Raw genomic sequence first — 20,360 nt, forward strand, 5'->3', positions numbered from 1 at the left:
TGGAGGAGTGGTCTCAGATCAGGGACCTATGCACCCTTCTGCACAGTTTTGAAATGGCGACGAAGATGTTTAGTGCTGACGATGCCATTATCAGCATGACTATTCCGGTGATTTACATGCTGGAGCACATGTTAAACAGAATTCGGAGTCAGGTGGTGGCACAAGAGGAGGTGGAGGAAGTAGAGGAGGAGGAGTTGTATGCGGAAGGGCTAACATCTGCAAGGTCCAGACGGTCGGCAGCACCAAGGCGGCAGGCATGTGAGGGTGGGGGAGATGATTTTACCAGGGCGCATGGTAGCAGCCAAACTAGTGAGGAAGGTGCAGGAGCCCAGGAAGAAGTGGAGGACGAACTGATGGAAGACTCATCAGATGAGGGAGACCTTGATCACATTTCTGTTGTGCGAGGTTGGGGGGAGAGGACAGAGGAAGGAAGCATGATTGTTACCTCGCCACCAACACAACAGGGACTTGGTGCTCCTGGATGCGCAACACACATGAGTGCCTTCTTGCTGCACTACCTGCAACATGACCCTCGAATTGTGAGAATTAGAAATAATCCTGACTACTGGGTTGCCACACTGTTAGATCCCCGGTACAAAAGTAAATTTGCAGAAATTATTCCTGCCATAGAAAGGGATGCACGCATGCAGGAGTATCAGCAGAGACTGTTGCAGAATCTTACATGTGCTTTTCCACAAAATACCAGTGGTGCACGTAGTGAATCTCACAGTTCCAACTTGCCAACCGTGGGACCGTCAAGTGTTCAGCACTCAAACCGTAACAGAACCACAGTATCTGCTGGTAACATCAATTTTGCGGAATCATTTCACCACTTTTTTAGCCCATCCTTTGCAAGGCCACAGGAGACAAGAAGTCTGACACATAGTCAACGCCTAGAGACGATGGTACAGGAGTATCTCCAAGTAAACATTGAAGCCACGACTGTGTCACTGGACCCTTGCTCTTTTTGGGCTTACAATCTGGATAAATGGCCGGAGCTAGCCACTTACGCCTTGGAGATCTTGTCATGCCCCGCAGCCAGCGTTCTGTCTGAACGTGTGTTCAGCGCTGCTGGTGGTGTGCTGACAGATAAGCGCACGCGGCTCTCCACTGATAATGTAGACAGACTCACGTTCATAAAGATGAACAAATCATGGATCCGAAACGACTTTTCTACCCCTGTGTCATCCTGGGGAGAGTAAAAGCTTGATGATTGGTTAAAATCACCCTACCAACCGTTTTAAGCTTTCAAATTACTAATCATGTTTATCTGTATCTTGACTGGAAAATAATTTGGGCTTTGTAGCAGTGTGCAGCACTGATCCTATTAGGCCATCTATAATAAGCTTCACAAGATTTAAAATTAAAAATAATTTTTAGCTGCATCTAGCCCGGAAAATAATTTTGGGGCTCCGAGATGCGCAAGACACATAAGTGCCTTCTTGCTGCACTACCTGCAGCATGACCCTCATATTGTCAGAATTCGAAGTAATCATGACTACTGGGTTGCCACACTCTTAGATCCCCCAAACTTTTCGATCAACCTTTTCATTTTAATAAAGACCAAAAAAATGGTCATTTTTGAAATTATAAGCATTAGCAGGTTGTTAGAAACTGAAATCAAACAGTTTTCAACTCAAAACTTTATTCTAGGTGATGTTACATTTTCACATAGGACCCCTTGTTCGAAAGGAGCTTCTGAACTCTCTCGTCCATTGAATTTGTCAGGTTTTGGATGGTTTCTGCTTCAATTGTTTTGCATGAGGACAGAATACCCTCCCAGAGCTGTTGCTTAGATGTGAACTGCCTCCCGCCATCATAGACACTCCTTTTAATGATGCTCCAAAGGTTCTGAATGGGGTAGAGGTCAGGGGAGAATGGGGGTCACACCATAAGTTTGTCCCCTTTATGCCCATATCAGCCAGAGATGCAGATGTTTTATGTGCAGCATGAGATGGTGCATTATCATGCAGAAAAATGATCTTGCTGTGAAATACACGGTTCTTCTTCTTGAACCATGGCAGGAAGTGCTGTTTGAGAAAATCCACATACATTATGGAGTTCATCTTTAGCGCCTTCAGGGATCCTAAAGGGGCCGACAATCTCTCTCCCCATGATTCCAGCCCAAAACATTACTCCACCTCCTCCTTGTTGGCGCTGTAGCCGTGTTTGCGTGGGGTGTCCATCAACCAGCCATCCTCCACTCCATTCATCTGGACCATCGAGCGCTGCACGGCACTCATCCGTGAACAAAACAGTTTTGAAATCAGTCTTCATGTAATGTTTGGCCCACTGGAGCCGTTTCTGCTTGTGTGAAGTGGATAGAGGAGGTCGACAGGATGGCGTATGCACAGCTGCAAACCTCTGAAGGACCCTGCATCTTGTTGTTCGGGGGACGTTGGAGGCACAAGCAGCTTCAAAAACTTGTCTGCTGCTATGACAAGGCTTTTTTGCCGCTGCTCTTTCAACCTGACGTAATTGCCTGTAGGAAAGAGTCCTCAATTTGCCCTTATCAGCACGCACACGTGTGTACTGTGAATCAGCTACATACTTCTTGATTGCCAAGACACTTCATCCTGATCATCGCACAATGTTGATTGTAGTCATGCCTTGACCTAAACACTCCACAATTTGTTGCTTCTCAGCAGCCGACACATCCTTTTTCTTTCCCATTTTGGCAGAAAATGTAGGCTGCTTAATAATGTGAGAGAGCCTTCTTAAGTAGTCTTGCCTTTCATTGGACACACCTGCCAAACTAATTAGCACAGGTGTCTGCAATTGATTACAGTGATATAAAGAGCCCTGACACACATCAACATCAATGAGTTTAACTGACAAACAAACAAATTCTTCCCTTATCACTCCTAAACACTTTTTGCATAATAATTTGGAACGCGGTGTACATGTGCTTTTCCACAAAACACCAGTGGTTCACGTAGTGAATCTTACAGTTCTAACTTGCCAACCGTGGTCTGTATGGAATTGTTCAATAAAGGGCCCAAAATTAAGATAACATAGATGGGAGAGGTCTCTATGAATAGGAATTCCTAAGTATTTGATACCCTGTGAGGGCCAGGCAAAGGGAAAGTTGGACTGGATGGAATCCTATATGGATTTAGGGAGGGAGACATCGAGGGCCTCAGACTTCGCTGCATTGATTTTAAAATTTTACCATGTAACAAAGTGATCTATTTCAGCCATAACAGCAGGGATGGATATATGTGATTGAGTGATATATACTAGGACATCATCAGCAAATAGAGAGCACTTGTACTCGGTGCCTCCCACCTCAATCCACCTAATATTGGGGTTATGGCGAATTGATGAGAGCAGGTGCTCCGTCACTAGGATGTATAAGAGAGGAGACAGAGGATATCCCTGCCTTGTCCCATTGGTGATTGTGAAAGGTGATGAAAATGTTCTGACGCACCCCCTGGGCCTTGGGACACCCGGAGCCGGACCCTTTTTGGTGGATGCTGGTGGTTGTAGTCTTAGTGGCGGCGATCCGGTTCCGTGGCTCAGGGCGGTCAAACCAGTGGCGGAACTATTTATGTGGTTTTGATGTTTAAATGTCTGACTACGCCACCCGTGGATTGCGGTCAGAGTGAACCGCCGCTACAGGGCAGACCGCTAAGGCTGGTGTTGTGGGTGCAGCAGAGCGTAGCATAACTCCCCACGGGAGGAGTATAGCCTCAGGGCAGTGTATGCGGAGGATGGGGGTGATGGTGCAGGGCAGCAGCAGTAACGACACGGAGTCAGTGATGCAGTTCAGGGCCTTTACTCACAGTTCTTATTATCCAGACCACGTCTGCAGGTAACGGCTGCCCACGTCGTACTGTGCTCACCAGGTGAGGGGCTCAGACAACTCCCAGATAACTTTGGAGCGCTTCACAGGACCCCCTTTGTGTGTCCTTTGTCTGGCCTTTCTTACCAACACTTCTGTCCGGCTGCCTCGGGCCTCCTCTTGGTAAACTTGGCGCCAGTTTCCCTGACCCTATGTGGTGCCTTCCTAGCGGGTGGAGCAAGGGGCTGCGCCACATAAAATGTCAGAGCCTCCGGTTTCTAGCTAAGGGTCGTTTCCTGCCTCCACTAGTTCGGGGACCGGTCTCCCCCTTTGGCCTGACCCCTCCACGCAGGTGGATTCGGGCGTGCGGTGGCGACTCGCCCGTCCGCACCCCTGGGATCCCTTCATTCCTCGTTCCTGGAGCCTTCTCCGCTCCTCTTCCTTCCTTCTCCCTCTTGCAGGCCTGGGCCTCTGTTACTAGGCCCGCCTCCGGAGCAGAGCTCATGCAGAGCCCCTGCTCCCTGCCACTTCTGCTCAGACTTCTCTGCACTGAACTAAGATGGTGCCCACCTTTTATACTCCCTTCTCAATGCACCCAGGAACTGCTTCCTCCCTGCTCCTGCACTGCAGGGTTCCCCTTCCTCAGTGTTCCCTCCCCCCACTCCAGCCAGGGACAGGGACTGTCGTGCCCATCTCAGGGGCATATTGGTCGCCCTGCCCCACGGCAATGTGGTGTAATGCATGCAGGTGTCGGGTCCTGATCCACACTCCATCCTTATCTGAGAGTGAGATATCACACCTCTGGGTGAGGTGCAATACGTCTGTAGCAACCGAGCCCTCGGTGCTACAGTTCCATTTATCTTCAGCCTAGGTGACGTATTGTGATACAGGGCCGTGATTTTGGCTATAAAAGGGTCCCCTAGACCCCTACCCCAAGCTTTTTAAGAGAATCATATATGGCGTGCCAGGAGACTCTATGGAATGCTTTCTCAGCATCCAACGAGAGTATCTACTTACAAATTTTTAACTGCATCTAGCCCAGGAAATACTTTGTGCCTAGTAGCAGTGTCTGCTAGTCAGCGGATTATCCCGGCTGTTAAGCAAGCTACACCACCTGTAGTTTGGACACTTAATTTTTTCAAAGGAAATGCTTCGGGACCACGGGATACTCAGTGAAGAGCATCAGGAGGCACCCCAAGGCATAGGGGCTGGGACTGGCACTAGGATGCCTTGCGGTGGACAGCCGAGCTCGATCCTTATAAAAGCTTTTTAACTGCAGCAGCTTTAGTGGACGCTACTGGAGCTGGAATTACGCGGCTGCTGGCATGAGACTTGCCCTCCAATAGATCCTTGTAAATGGATTTAAAGTGTATTCATTCAAATTAGAGGGACAATTTAAATTAAAAAGCTTAGAGCTGCCTCCACCACAGGGGGGCTCTCTCGACCCACCAGCGGACAGGCACCAGTATTGGGAGAGGGGGGCTGGCCGTCAGGGTTCACCGCGGCTCTGGCACAAACCCGGCGACACGGAGGTGGCACGGGCAGGAGCGGATTGGCCGTGTCGGCTTCTCACTTTTTGGATTTTAGAAGGGCATGACATGCCTATATCTGTGTCTCCCCCTCCTTTTACTCCTCCACCTCTTTTCTTTTCGCATGACTATATGTACTTGTCACTTTTCCATGTGTTAGTTGTGTCTTCTGAGCAGTTTGTCAGCTTTTGGACACCTTTGAAGGTGTTTTCTATGTGTTTCTATGTGTTTTTGTTTGCCTGCCATTGGTTTTAACGGTGTTCGATGGTGTTCGACGAACAGTTCGACGAACAGTTCGGCGAACACACGGGTGTTCGACGAACCGAACCGAACTCGAACACTACGGGGGTGGCTCAACACTAGTTATCAGCAAATACTGGAGGCAAATTTGCACTCATCAGCCCGGAAGTTGTGTATGGAGCGCAATTGGACATTCCAATGTGACAACAATCCAAAACACAAGGCCAAGTCGACCTGTCATTGGCTAGAGCAAAACAAAGTGAAGGTTTTGGAGTTGCCATATCAGTCTCCTGACCTCAATATCATTGAGCCACTCTAGGGAGATCTCAAGCACGCAGTTCATGCTAGACAGCCCATGAATTTACAGGAACTGGAGGCTTTTTGCCAAGAAGAATGGGCAGCTTTGCCATCTGAGAAAATAAAGAACCCCATCCACAACTAGCACAAAAGACTTCAAGCTATCATTGATGTTAGAGGGGGCAATACACGGTATTAAGAACTGGGGTATGTGAACTTTTGATCAGGGTTATTTGGATGTTTTTGGCTGTCATTAAGATTTAAAAAGAGAAAACACAGTAGTTTGACAATAAATGGCTTCACCCAACCAATAACCATGAGTGGAGAAAAAGTTTTTTTGTTATCATTCATATTCTCTGGTACAAGGCCAAGAAAGGAAAAATTCTGCCGTGGTATGTAAATTTTTGAGCAAAACTGTATATATTTCTAAAAAGACACTGAAGCACCTAAATGTACAATGGGGAAAATAAGTTTTTGATAACTGATGATTTTGCAAGTTTTCCCACCTACAAAGAATGGAGAGGTCTGTAATTTTATCGTAGGTACACTTCAACTGTGAGAGACAGAATCTAAAAAAAAGCCCAAAAAAACAGCTGGGACTGACCGGTATGACAGATGGACACATTGTATGTTTTTTACATAATTAAATTGTATTTTATTACATTAAATAAGTACTTGATCACCTACCAACCAGCAAGAATTCTGGCTCTCACAGACCTGTTAGTTTTTCTTTAAGAAGTCCTCTTACTCTGTGTAGCATCGGCGTCTCTGCCTTCTCCCAGGCAGAGACGCCGTCCTTCTCACCTCCTCGCTACCCGCTCTCCTTCCCAGCCTGCTGTCGGCGCGCGCAGCCCTGTAGCTTCGGCGTCTCTGCCTCCTGCCGGGCAGAGACGCCGTCCCTCTCACCACGCTCCCCGCTCTTCTTCTCAGCCTGCTGTCTGCGCGCGCAGTCCCCCGGGAACTGGGCTTAGGGCGCGCGCGCTCCCCCCCCTTAAAGGGGCTGCACGCGCCATCCTAAGGAGTCCGCGGCCAATTGCCTATGGTACTCCCATATATAGGGCACCCCCTCCAAAATGGAGGTGCCCGAGCAAAGTTGTTGCACAGTTTCTGATCTCTGCTTCAGCCCTCAGGTCCCGCTGCTAGCCTGACTCCTTGTCCTGCCTGAAAGCCTGTTATCTGCCCGTTACCTGCCGAGCCTGCCAGCCTGCTCTCCTGAAGCACTCACCTGTTACCTGCCTGTTATCTGCCTGTTACCTGCCCTGTCTGCCAGTCCGCTCACCTGGGAGCATCTGCCTGTTACCTGCCCTGTCTCTCTCTCCGCTCACCTGGGAGCATCTGTCTGTTACCTGCAGAGTCCGTCAGCCAACTCACCTGCGAGCGCTCACCTGTTCCTGCTGTGTCTGTCATACCGCTCACCTGGGAGCACCCGCCTGTTACCTGCTGTGTTCGTCTGCCCGCTCACCTGGGAGCGCCCGCCTGTTTCCTGCCAGCCTGCCTGGAGGCTCTGCCGTCACTCACTGTGACCACCTGCCTGGTAAACCTAGAGACTACTACCTGCTCTCCTGTCACGTACCGTGACCACCAGTCAGCTACGAGAGACTTCTGCCTGCTTGCTGTGTCCATCTGTCATACCGGTCAGTCCCAGCCATCTGACCCGTGGGAGCCACCTGCTCTCTTACAAGGTCGTCCCCAGAGTAGCACCTGGTCCGTCAGCCCGGATCCTCCCTGGTCACGGTGTCGTTTGCTGCCATCCGACCAACGTCGTTTCGGGTTGATACTTAGTCACGCCCCTCTGGGTCCCTCCTTGCATCTCGGCACAGAGGTACCACCACCCGGACCCGTAACACTCTGTACTAATTATCTGTATTAATTGCACCTGTTTGAACTCTTCACCTGTATAAAAGACACCTGTCACACTCAATCAATCACACTCCAATTTCTCCAACATGGCCAAGACCAAATAGCTGTCTAAGGACACCAGAGACAAAATTGTAGACCATCACAAGGCTGAGTTGGGCTACAGGACAATAGGCAAGCAGCTTGTTAAGAAGGCAAGTGGAAGAAACACAAGATGACTGTCAATCTTGTCAATTTTCTTCGGTCTGGAGCTCCATGAATGATTTTGCCTTGTGGGTTAAGGATGATTCTGAGAATAGTCAGGAATCAGCTCAAAACTACACAGGAGAACCTGGTCAATGACCTGAAGAGAGCTGGGACCACAGTGTCAAACATTACCATTAGTAACACACTACGCAGTCATGGCTTAAAATCTTGCAGGACACTTAAGGTCCCCCTGCCTACATCAGCACATGTCCCGGCTCATTTGAAGTTCACCAATGACCACCTGAATTATCCAGAGGAGGCATGGGAGAAGGTCATGTGGTCAGATGAGGCCAAAATAATACTTTTTGGTATCAACTCCACTCGCTGTTTTTGGGAGAAGAAGGATGAGTACAACCCCAAGAACACAGTCCCAACCGTGAAGCATGGTGGTGGAAACATACTTTGGGGGCGCTTCTCTGCAAAGGGGACAGGACTACTGCACCGCATTGAAGGGAGGATGTTGGGGTCAGGTATTGCGAGATTTTGGCCAACAACCTCCTTCCTTCAGTAAAAGAGCATTGAAGATGTGTAGTGGCTGGGTCTTCCAGAAGACAATGACCCAAACCACACAGCCAGGGCAACTAAGGAGTGGCTCTGTAAGAAGCATTTCAAGGTCCTAGAGTGGCCTAGCCATTCTCCAGACCTGAACCCAAAAGAAAATCTTTGGATGGAGCTGAAACTTAATTTTGCCTAGCGACAACCCTGAATCCTGATAGATTTGGAGAAGGTCTGTATGAAGGAGTGGGCCAAAATCCCTGCTACAGTGTGTGCAAACTTGGCCAAGAACTAAAGGAAAACCGCTGACCTCTGTAATTGCAAACAAAGGTTTCTGTACCAAATATTAGGTTCTGTTTTTCTATTGTATCAAATAATTACCATATATACTCGAGTATAAGCCGACCCGAATATAAGCCGAGTCACCAAATTTTAACACACAAAACTGGGAAAACATATTTACTCGAGCATAAGCCTAGGGTGGGAAATTCAGCAGCTACTGGTAAATTTCCTCATCCCGGTAAGTTTTGCCTCCTCATCCCCAATTCTTGTATGCATGGCCCCCTCTCATCCCAAATCCTGGTATGCACAGCTCCCTCATCCCCGATCCTGGTATGCATGGCCCCCTCACCTCCAATCCTGGTATGCATGTCCCCCTCATCACCAATCCTGGTATTCATGACCCCTTCATACCCAATCTTGGTATGCATGGACACCTCATCCCCAATCCTGGTATGCATGGCCCCCTTATCCTGGTATACATGGCTCCCTCATCCCAAATCCTGGTATGCATGGCCCCCTCATCCCCAATCCTGGTACGCATGGCCCCTTCATCCCCAATCATGGTATACATGGCCCCGTTATCCCCAATCCTGGTATGCATGGCCCCTTCATCCCCAATCCTGGTATGGATGGCCCATTGATCCCAATCCTGGTATGCATGGTCCCCTCATCACCAATCCTGGCATGCATGGCCCCTTCATCCGAAATACTGGTATGCATGGCCCCTCATCACCAATCCTGGTATGCATGGCCCCCTCATCTCCAATCCTAGTATGAATGGCCCCTTTATCCTTGTATACATGGCTTCCTCATCCCAAATACTGGTATGAAAGGCCCCCTCATGACCAATATTGGTATGCATGGCCCCATCATTCCCAATCCGGGTATGCATGGCCCCTTCATCCCCAATCCTGGTATGCATGGCCACCTCATCCACAATCATAGTATGCATGGCCCCCTATCCTGGTATACATGGCCCCCTCATCCCCAGTCCTGGAATGCATGGCCCCCTAATCACCAATCCTGGTATGCATTGCCCCCTCATCTCCAATCCTAGTATGCATGGCCCCTTCATCCTCAATCCTGGTATGCATGGCCCCCTCATCCCCAATCCTGGTATGCACGGCCCCCTTATACTGGTATACATGGCTCCCTCATCACCAATCATGGTATGCATGGCCCCCTCATCCCCAATCCTGGCATGCATGGCCCCCTCATTCCCAATCCTGATATGCATGGCCCCCTCATCCCCAAACTTGATATGCGTGGCTCCTTCATCCCCAATCCTGGTATACATGGCCCCATCACCCCCAATCCTGGTATACATAGCCCCTTCATCCCTAATCATAGTATACATGGCTCCTTTATCCCCAATCCTGGCATGCATGGCCCCTTCATCACCAATCCTGGTATGCATGGCCCATTGATCCCAATCCTGGTAGGCATGGCCCCCTCATCACCAATCCTGGTATGCATGGTCCTTTCATCCCCAATCCTGGTATGCATGGCCCCCTCATCACCAATCCTGGTATACATAGTAACATAGTAACATAGTTTTTAAGGTTGAAGGAAGACTAAGTCCATCTAGTTCAACCCATAGCCTAACATGTTGATCCAGAGGAGGGCAAAAAAAAAACCACGTGGCAAACACTAAGCTCCACATTGGGGAAAAAAATTCCTTCCTGACTCCATAAGACAATCAGACTAGTTCCCTGGATCAACGCCCTATCAAGGAATCTAGTATTATTATAACCTGTAATATTATACTTTTCAAGAAAGGCATCCATGCCCTTCTTAAATTTTAACAGTCAATCAATCACTCATTACAACATCATGTGGCAGGGAGTTCATAGTCTCACTGCTCTTACAGTAAAGAATCCCCGTCTATGATTATGATTAAACCTTCTTTCCTTCAGACGTAGAAGATGCGCCCTTGTCCCCGTCTCAGGCCTCAGAGTAAAGAGATCAGTAGAAAGGTCTTTGTACTGTCACCTCATATATTTGTACATAGTAATAAGATCACCCCTAAGCCTTCTTTTTTTCACAGTAAATAATCCCAAGTGTAATAACCTGTCTTGGTATTGCAGACCCCCCAGTACTCTAATAACCTTGGTCGCTCTTCTCTGCACCCGCTCTAGTTCAGCTATGTCTTTCTTATACACCGGAGACAAGAACTGTACACAGTATTCTAAGTGTGGTCGCACTAATGACTTGTATAGAGGTAAAATTATGTTCTCCTCATGAGCATCTATGCCTCTTTTAATGAATCCCATTATTTTATTTGCCTTTGCAGCAGCTGCCTGACACTGGCCACTAAACGTGAGCTTGTCGTCCACCAATACACCCAGGTCTTTTTCAGTTACAGTTTTGCCCAGTGTTTTACAATTAAGCATATAATTATACATTGTATTTCCTCTGTCCAAGTGCATTACCTTACATTTATCCCCATTAAAGCTCATTTGCCATTTATCAGCCCAAGCTTCTAGTTTACATAGATCCTCCTGTAATATAAAATTGTCCTCCTCTGTATTGATTACCCTGCAGAGTTTAGTGTCATCTGCAAATATTGAAATATTACTCTGTATGCCCCCTACAAGGTCATTAATAAATATGTTAAAAAGAAGGGGGCCCAATACTGACCCCTGTGGTACCCCACTGTTAACTGAGACCCAGTCTGAGTGTTTTCCATTAATAACCACCCTTTGTTTCCTATCACTGAGCCAATTCTTAACCCACATACATATATTTTCCCCTATCCCCATTGTTCTCATTTTATGTATCAACCTTTTGTGTGGAACCGTATCAAAAGCTTTTGAAAAGACCATATACACAACATCCACTGCATTTCCTTGGTCCAGTCCAGAACTTGCCTCCTCATAAAAACTGATCAGATTAGTTTGACAGGAACGGTCCCTCATAAACCCATGTTGATATTGGGTCATGAGGTTATTCTTCTTCAGATACTCTAGTATAGCATCTCTTAGGAAACCCTCCAGGATTTTACCCACAGTAGAGGTTAAGCTTACCGGCCTATAATTTCCAAGTTCAGTTTTTGTCCCCTTTTTGAATATTGGCACCACATTTGCAATACGCCAGTCCTGTGGTACAGACCCTGTTATTATGGAATCTTTAAAGATTAAAAATAATGGTCTATCTATGACGTTACTTAATTCCTGCAGTACTCGCGGGTGTATCCCATCCGGGCCCGGGGATTTGTCAACTTTAGTGATTTTTAGATGCCGCCATTCTTCCTGCTGGGTTAAGCAAGTGACATTTAATGGAGAATTTTTGTTATCACTAATCATGTTTTCTGTCATGTGATTTTCTTTTGTAAATACGGTTGAAAAAAAATCATTTAGCATATTGGCTTTTTCCTCATCCTCATCCACCATTTCACCCAGACTATTTTTAAGGGGGCCAACACTATCATTTTTTAGTTTTTTACTATTTATGTAGGTAAAGAATATTTTGGGGTTATTTTTACTTTCTCTGGCAATGACTCTCTCTGCCTCAATCTTTGCAGCCTTGATTTGTTTTTTACATAATTTATTTAATTTTCTATATCTATTTAATGCCTCTTCACTACCTACTTGCTTTAGTTCTCTAAATGCTTTCTTTTTTGTCACTTATTGCGCCCCTTACAGCTCTATTTAGCCATAGTGGTTTCCTCCTATTTCTAGCATGTTTATTCCCAAAGGGTATATATTGTGCACAGGTCCTATTCAGGATGTTAATAAATGTCTTCCATTTGCTTTGTGTAGCTTTATGTCTCAGAATATCGTCCCAGTTTATTGAACTAAGATCATCTCTCAACCGTTGGAAATTAGCCTTCCTGAAGTTTAGTGTCCTTGTAACCCCTCTACTACACATCTTATTAAAAGTTACATGAAAACGTATTATTTTGTGATCACTATTACCCAAGTGACCCCCAACTCGTATATTTGATATGCGGTCTGGCCTATTGGTTAATATTAGGTCTAGCAGTGCCCCCCTTCTTGTTGGATTCTGAACCAGGTAATTGTCTCTCATAGTTGTCAAAAACCTATTACCCTTGCTTGAACTACATGTTTCTGTCCCCCAATGCATTTCAGGGTAGTTGAAGTCTCCCATAATAATGACTTCTCCTTGAGTTGCTGCTTCATCTATTTGCTTTACGAGGATATTCTCCACTACTTCCATTATTTTTGGAGACTTATAACAAACCCCTATCAGTAATTTATTATTTTTTCCCCCTCCCCTTATCTCCACCCACAGGGACTCTACATTTTCATTAGATTCACATATATCCTCCCGCAAGACTGGTTTTAAGGATGATTTTACATATAAACACCCCCCCCCTCGCTTGTTTGTATGGTCATTTCTGAACAGACTATAGCCCTGTAAATTAACTGCTCAGTCATGGCTCTCGTCCAGCCACGTCTCAGATATCCATACCATGTCATAATTATTTTCCAACAAAATTAATTCTAATTCCTCCATTTTGTTGGTGAGGCTTCTGGCATTAGTGTACATGCATTTTATGTATCTCTCTGTACCTCTATTCCTTCTTACTTTATTGACTGTTCTAACCCCACCCCCAATTTCTTTATTTGTGCCCAGGTCACTATCTGCACTATCTTCCCCACCTATAAAATGAATACCCTCCCCCCCAATCCCTAGTTTAAACACTCCTCCAACCTTCTAGCCATTTTCTCCCCCAGCACAGCTGCACCCTCCCCATTAAGGTGCAGCCGGTCCCTAGCGTAGAGTCTGTAGCCAACTGAGAAGTCGGCCCAGATCTCCAGGAACCCAAATCCTTCCTTCCTACACCAGTTCTTGAGCCACTTATTTATCTCCCTAATCTCCCGTTGCTTCTCTGGCGTGGCACATGGCACCGGTAGTATTTCAGAGAATACCACCTTAGAGGTCCTTGCTTTCAGCTTGCAGCCTAATTCCCTGAAATCATCTTTAAGGACCTTCCACCTACCTTTAACTTTGTCATTTGTGGCAATGTGCACCATGACCGCTGGGTCCTCACCAGCCCCTCCCAGTAATCTGTCAACCCGATCAGCGATGTGCCGGACTCGAGCGCCAGGTAGGCAGCACACTGTTCGACGATCCCTGTCTTTGTGACAGATTGCCCTATCTGTTCCCCTAATAATTGTGTCCCCTACTACCAGCACCTACCTGGCCTGCCCTACTCTTCTATTTCCCTCTTTACTGGAGCTGACGCTCCTCCGGCTTTCAGGGGACATGCCTTGCTGCAGCAGTGCTACCCCTGTACCGTCACTCCCCTCATCTGCCAACTTTGCAAACTTATTGGGGTGTGCCAGATCAGGACTAGCCTCCCTGGCACTCTTCCCCCTACCCCCCCTTCTGACTGTCACCCAACTAGCGGCCTCACTGTCCTGCAGCTCCCGACTACCACCTTCCCCCACATCTACCCCAGTGAGCTGCTGCTCAGTGAGCAGCCGACTCCTTTCCATGTTGTCAATGGATCTCAGTGTTGCCAGCTGCTCATTTAGATCCAGAATCTGGGCTTCCAAATGCACAACGTGCACACATCTCGCGCAGCATTAAGCAACCTTGACCGGCTGTTCAAGGAATGCATACATGTGGCAAGATGTGCACTAGATAGCATTGTCAATAATGGAGCTCATTTCCTAATGGGGATTGCAATAGACAAAATGTTAAGTAAAAAGAAAAGTAAAGAATTAGTGAAATACAGACAGCAATTCAGTCCAAAGTCCTTTCGTTCACACTTACGCTCGGGTCACACTCAGCTCGTTCACACTCGCAAATTAAGAGATTTAAAGAGTTTTTTTTTCCCTTTTCCAGCAATGCACCCTTCACCTCAATGCACTTCCAAAGGACTGGATGCCCAACTAGCTGCCCCTTATAAACCCTTAATTATGATCCCTTCCCCTTAATTAACCCCTTGTGAGTGAAGCTACACCTCAGGATTTTAGTGCAATGTAGTTAACCCTTAAATACACAGGTAGTAAACTAAGAAACTGTAAAACTGTAGTGAGAAAATAGGTTTTAAAAAGCCCAATTAAACTAAACAGATAGAAAAGCACTCAGCAGGTCACAATGCAGCAACTCACCGCAATTCACACAGGTATTTTCTGCAGGATTCCCAAATACAGTACCTCTTCACTGAAAAACAAGTCACACACTTATTTTCGTTCGCATTTACGCTCCGGTCACACTCAGCTCGTTCACACTCGCAAATTAAGAGATTTAAAGAGTTTTTTTTTTGCCCTTTTCCAGCAATGCACCCTTCACCTCAATGCACTTTACATGTCCCCCTAATCACCAATCCTGGTATGCATGGCGCCCTCATCTCCAATCTTGGTATGCATGGCCACCTAATCACCAATCCTGGTATGCATGGCCCCCTCATCTCCAATCCTGGTATGCATGGCCCCTTCATCCTCAATCCTGGTATGCATGGCCACCTCATCCCCAATCCTGGTATGCATGGCCCCCTTATCCTGGTATACATGGCTCCCTCATCCCAAATACTGGTATGCATGGCCCTCTCATCCCCAATCCTGGTATGCATGGCCCCCTCATCCCAAATACTGGTATGCATGGCCCTCTCATCCCCAATCCTGGTATGCATGGCCCCCTCATTCCCAATCCTGTTATGCATGGCCCCTTCATCCGTAATCGTGGTATGCATGGCCCACTTATCTCCAATCCTGGTATGCATGGCCCCCTAATCACCAATCCTGGTATGCATGGCCCCCTCATCTCCAATCCTGGTATGCATGGTCCCTTCATCCTCAATCCTGGTATGCATGGACACCTCATCCCCAATCCTGGTATGCATGGCCCCCTTATCCTGGTATACATGGCTCCCTCATCCCAAATCCTAGTATGCATGGCCCCCTCATCCCCAGTCCTGGTATGCATGGCCCCCTCATTCCCAATCCGGGTATGCATGGCCCCTTCATCCGTAATCATGGTATGCATGGCCCACTTATCTCCAATCCTGGTATGCATAGCCCCCTATCCTTGTATACATGTAAAATAAACACATTCCTTCTTTCTGCTCCAGTGCTGCGTCCTGTTGTGCCAGCAGCTGATCTCATCATCTGAGCAGCGCATGACATCACTGTCATGTGACTTCAGACGCTGAGGTGAGCTGAGGGGATATTCTCTCCTCTCCACGCTGGGACTATGAGCATGGAGAGGAGTGAACATTAATTTTCTTTAATAGCGCACAGTGTCAGCAGCAGCAATGTCAAGAGAAAGTGAGAGTGAGCGAGAGAGAGCTCCTGCTGCGGCTCAGCGATCCTGTGTGCCCACTACTATAGAGAATGAATATTCATTCTTCTCCTTGCCCATGGGAGTGGAGAAGAGTGAATATTCTTACACTCTAATAGCGGTCACACATGACTGCTGAGCCACAGCAGGAAGCCGGCGGCTGTGGGTACAATGTGCTCTATTTAAGAATATGAATATTCAATCCTCTCCTCATCCATGGGCATGGAGAAGAGTGGCTATTCATTTTCTTTAGCAGCGGGCACACTTGGTAGCTGCAGCAGCCAGCTACTGCTTGTGCCCCGCTCCTCCACCGCCACAACCCCCCTACCACTCTCCACAGGCGGAATGTAAGTATATACTCAAGTATAAAAATGTGCTGAAAAAATTGGCTTATGCAAGAGTATATACAGTATTTCATGCAATAAAATGCAAATTAATTATGTAAAAATCATACAATGTGATTTTCCGTTTTTTCTGTATTTTATTTTTAGATTCTGTCTCTCGCAGTGCAGTGTACCTACAATAAAAATTACAGACCTCTCCATTTTTTGTAGGTGGGAAAACTTGCAAAATCGGCAGTGTATCAAATACTTATTTCCCCCATTGTATATACTGTAGATGCAGAGGCATAATTAATAATCACAGCTGCAGAGGGTGTGAGTATGACAGGGCCCATGCTGGAGGGGGATATGCTGATGCCAGTACCTAGTTCAGCTGGATGTGCATCTGAGTGTCTTGCAGAGCAGGGACCCTTCATCTCCCTTCGCTGTAATACTCGCTTCCTACCAATCAGAGAACGGCAGCTGATGCCAGCTTGCCAGGCAATTGCGTTGCAAAGCAGTGATGTTATGCATTGCCATAGCTGGCATGCCAATGTCAGCTGCCGGCCTCTGCGCAGGCTACAGAAAAGGTTGCTATGACTCCAACTATGCTTCATCAATTGACATAATTTCAGCTCTTTGTCTTCCGCTTACGTAATTCCTATTCTCCACCCTGTGTCCACTCCGTGAAAAAATTGGTCAAAGGTTTTTGAGCTCAGGTCATTGTTCCCAATAGTCTATGAACTCAGGTCATTGTTCCCAATAGTCTTTGAGCTCAGGCCATGGTTCCCAATAGTCTTTGAGCTCAGGCCATGGTTCCCAATAGTCTTTGAGCTCAGGCCATGGTTCCCAATAGTCTTTGAGCTCAGGCCATGGTTCCCAATAGTCTTTGAACTCAGGTCATTGTTCTCAATAGTCTTTGAACTCAGGTCATTGTTCCCAATAGTATTTGAGCTCAGGCCATGGTTCCCAATAGTCTTTGAGCTCAGGCCATGGTTCTCAATAGTCTTTGAGCTCAGGCCATGGTTCCCAATAGTCTATGAGCTCAGGCCATGGTTCCCAATAGTCTTTGAACTCAGGTCATTGTTCCCAATAGTCTTTGAACTCAGGTCATTGTTCCCAATAGTATTTGAGCTCAGGCCATGGTTCCCAATAGTCTTTGAGCTCAGGCCATGGTTCTCAATAGTCTTTGAACTCAGACCTTGCTTCCCAAAGGTGCAGCAGCATCAATACCTTTGCCGTTTGAGTTTAATCAATTTTCTGGACTTGAAACTCAGCTTGTCTTGAGTGAAATGGGAGGAAGTCCAGACAGTGCATGATCTCTCGGTATGTTCACATGCCCAACCGTGTAGTATAGAAATGGTTATAATAAAATACCAAATATTAGATCTAGTAGATAGACCTACAATTTTATTTCTTTGGTCCATGTTACAGCAGCCTCACACACCTCTTTATTTCTTAGACTGTAAACCAAAGGATTTAACATTGGGACAGCAACAATATAGAGCATCGACAGCAACATGTCCTGCTCCATCGATTCTTCAGATTCAGGCTTCATATACAAGAACATAAGTGGTGCATAGAATAATATAACAGTGATGACATGGGAGGTGCAGCTGGAGAAAGCTTTCATACGTCTGGCTGATGAACGGATCTTCCATATGGCGGAAAAGATAAAGATATAAGAGATTATAGTAAGTAGGAATTGCACAAGAGATATGATGACAGTTTCAAAAAACATAAAAACCTTCCGGCTTGTAACATCTGTAGAGGAAAGAGCAATCACTGAATTCAGGTCACAAAAGAAATTATTGATATCATGTGAATTACAGAATTCCAATATGGATGTAAGTACCGTGTGTGATAGAGAATTTAAAGTGCCGACCATCCATGCAGAGGCCGCCATTACAGTGTACACATTCTTTCTCTTTATTGTGTGATATTGCAGAGGCTTACATATTGCCACATAGCGATCAAAGGCCATTGATGTCAACATGAAAATTTCACCATTAGCGCACAAGAGGAAAAAAACAGCTGGGTCATGCACCAATCAATTGAGATCCTGTGATCTTGGGACAATGTGATGGTAAGAAGCTTAGGAATACAAGTGTAGCTGGATGTGAGGTCCACAACAGCAAGATTGCACAAGAAGAAATACATTGGAGTGTGGAGTTTTGCTATAAAGTATACAAGAAAAATAATTGAGAAATTCCCCAAAAAAGTCAGTAGATAAATGATGAATATCCCTAAATATAGCACAAGTTGTCCCACTGAAGGCATCGAGAAGGCGACAATGTAAAATTCATGTGCTGAGCTAGCATTTATACAGGCATTCATGTTGTTGGCCTGTGGAGAGAAATTGTCATATATTCATGATTACTTATAATAATGATAGTAGTTGTTGTATTTATATAGTGCCAATATATTCCGCAGCACTTTACAAGTAAGTGGGGACATGTACAGACAATAAATTCAATACAAGGTAAGACAGTTTAAACAGTTACATTAGGAGTGAGGGTCCTGCTTGTAAGCTTACAATATACAATGGAATGGAGGGACACAATAGGTGAAAAGTGCTTGCTATTTCAGGTCCAGCAATTATAATAAATAGGGATTTTCATATAAGACTGCATGATCCGGTCATCAGCCAGTATGTTTAAGTGCAATTATCAAGTGCAGTTAATGTGTGCATGGAGGGTGTGGAGACAGATGAATAGAAGGGAGTAGCTTCTGAATAATACTTAGAATGAGGGAACAGGGGAGAGCTAAGTTACTGAGTTGAGGTGATAGGCTTGTTTAAAAAGATGTTTTTAAAGCACCCTTTAAAACGTGCCATATCAATCGGATCGTCTTGGGTAGTGCATTCTAGAGAACTGGCGCAGCACGGGAGATGTCTTGGTGACGGAGGTGCGAGGTTTGGATTTTGGAGAATGTTAGTCTTTGGTCAGTTACAGAACAAAGGGCACCTGTAGGGAGATAGACAGAGATGAGGGAGGATATATAGTGTGATGCAGAACTGTGGAGAGTTTTGTGGGTGAGAGATATGAGTTTATATTGTATTCTGTAGTGAGTGGGCAACCAGTGTAATGACTGGCGCAAGGTGGAGGCATCAGTGAAGCGGCTGGATATAAATACGACCCTGGCTGCTGCATTCATGATGAATTGGAGAGGAGAATGTTTCATTAGAGGGAGATCGATCAGTAGAGAGTTGCAGTAGTCCAGACATAGAGTGGCTGCAGACTTGTAGTCTAAAGCCCGACAAGGAGAATTTCTGGACTCCATGTACAAAACTGCAATTCTTGTTTTGTTAAAACTTACCAAAGACAAAGAAATGTGGAATCCTAAGAATCGAAAATCAATCCTTCATTCAGATGTAAAAATATTGGCAATTGTATTGGCCTTTAGTCAAGATATTTTGGTGGCGATTTATGACATCTAGATTCACAGGGGGTAACGTCCAAAGACTAATTTAAAATATTCCTTGTATACCGCTCAAATTTTAAAATCATTCTCCTCTATCTCTGGAGCACAGCCGCTCAGTAGTTAGCACTACAGCCTTACAGCGCTGGGGTCCTAGGTTCCAATCCCACCAAGGATAACATCTCCAAGGGGTTTGTATGTTCTCCCCGTTTTTGCATGCGTTTCCTTCAGGTTCTCCGGTTTCCTCCCACTCTCCAAAGACATACTGACAGGGAATGTAGATTGTGAGCCCCAATGGTGACAGTGCCAATGATGTCTGTAAATTGTCTGCATTGTAAGGCGCTGCGGAATATGTTGGCGCTATATAAATAAAAAGATTATAATTATTATCAAAGAGTTTCCTTCAAGCAGTAAAATCTAGATTTGGAATGAAATCCAGATTTAAAATACTGATTAAGATTCTATATAATATTCTAAGAGCACATGTAGGAATTAATGCAGAGGGGTCTTCTGTGTTGCAGTAAATTGATTGACATATCAGAGGTGTCCGCCATTACTTCTGTTTTTTTGCATTGGTCATAGGAGATACCCTAATACAATCTGGGATTATTGTGATTTATAGGAATTTTAAATCCA

The 20,360-nt window shown here is 45.9% G+C and overlaps 1 pseudogene; it reads right to left on the reverse strand.

Annotated features, from left to right (window-relative positions):
* Nucleotides 1–17,706: 17,706 nt before the first annotated feature.
* LOC141167357 (olfactory receptor 5AR1-like) lies at nucleotides 17,707–18,641 on the reverse strand (annotated as a pseudogene).
* Between the last annotated feature and the right edge of the window lie 1,719 nt (nucleotides 18,642–20,360).

The sequence above is a fragment of the Phyllobates terribilis genome, unplaced genomic scaffold, assembly GCF_046119375.1.
Source record: "Phyllobates terribilis strain yellow unplaced genomic scaffold, ASM4611937v1 Scaffold_11__3_contigs__length_659146591, whole genome shotgun sequence".
NCBI lineage: Eukaryota > Metazoa > Chordata > Amphibia > Anura > Dendrobatidae > Phyllobates > Phyllobates terribilis.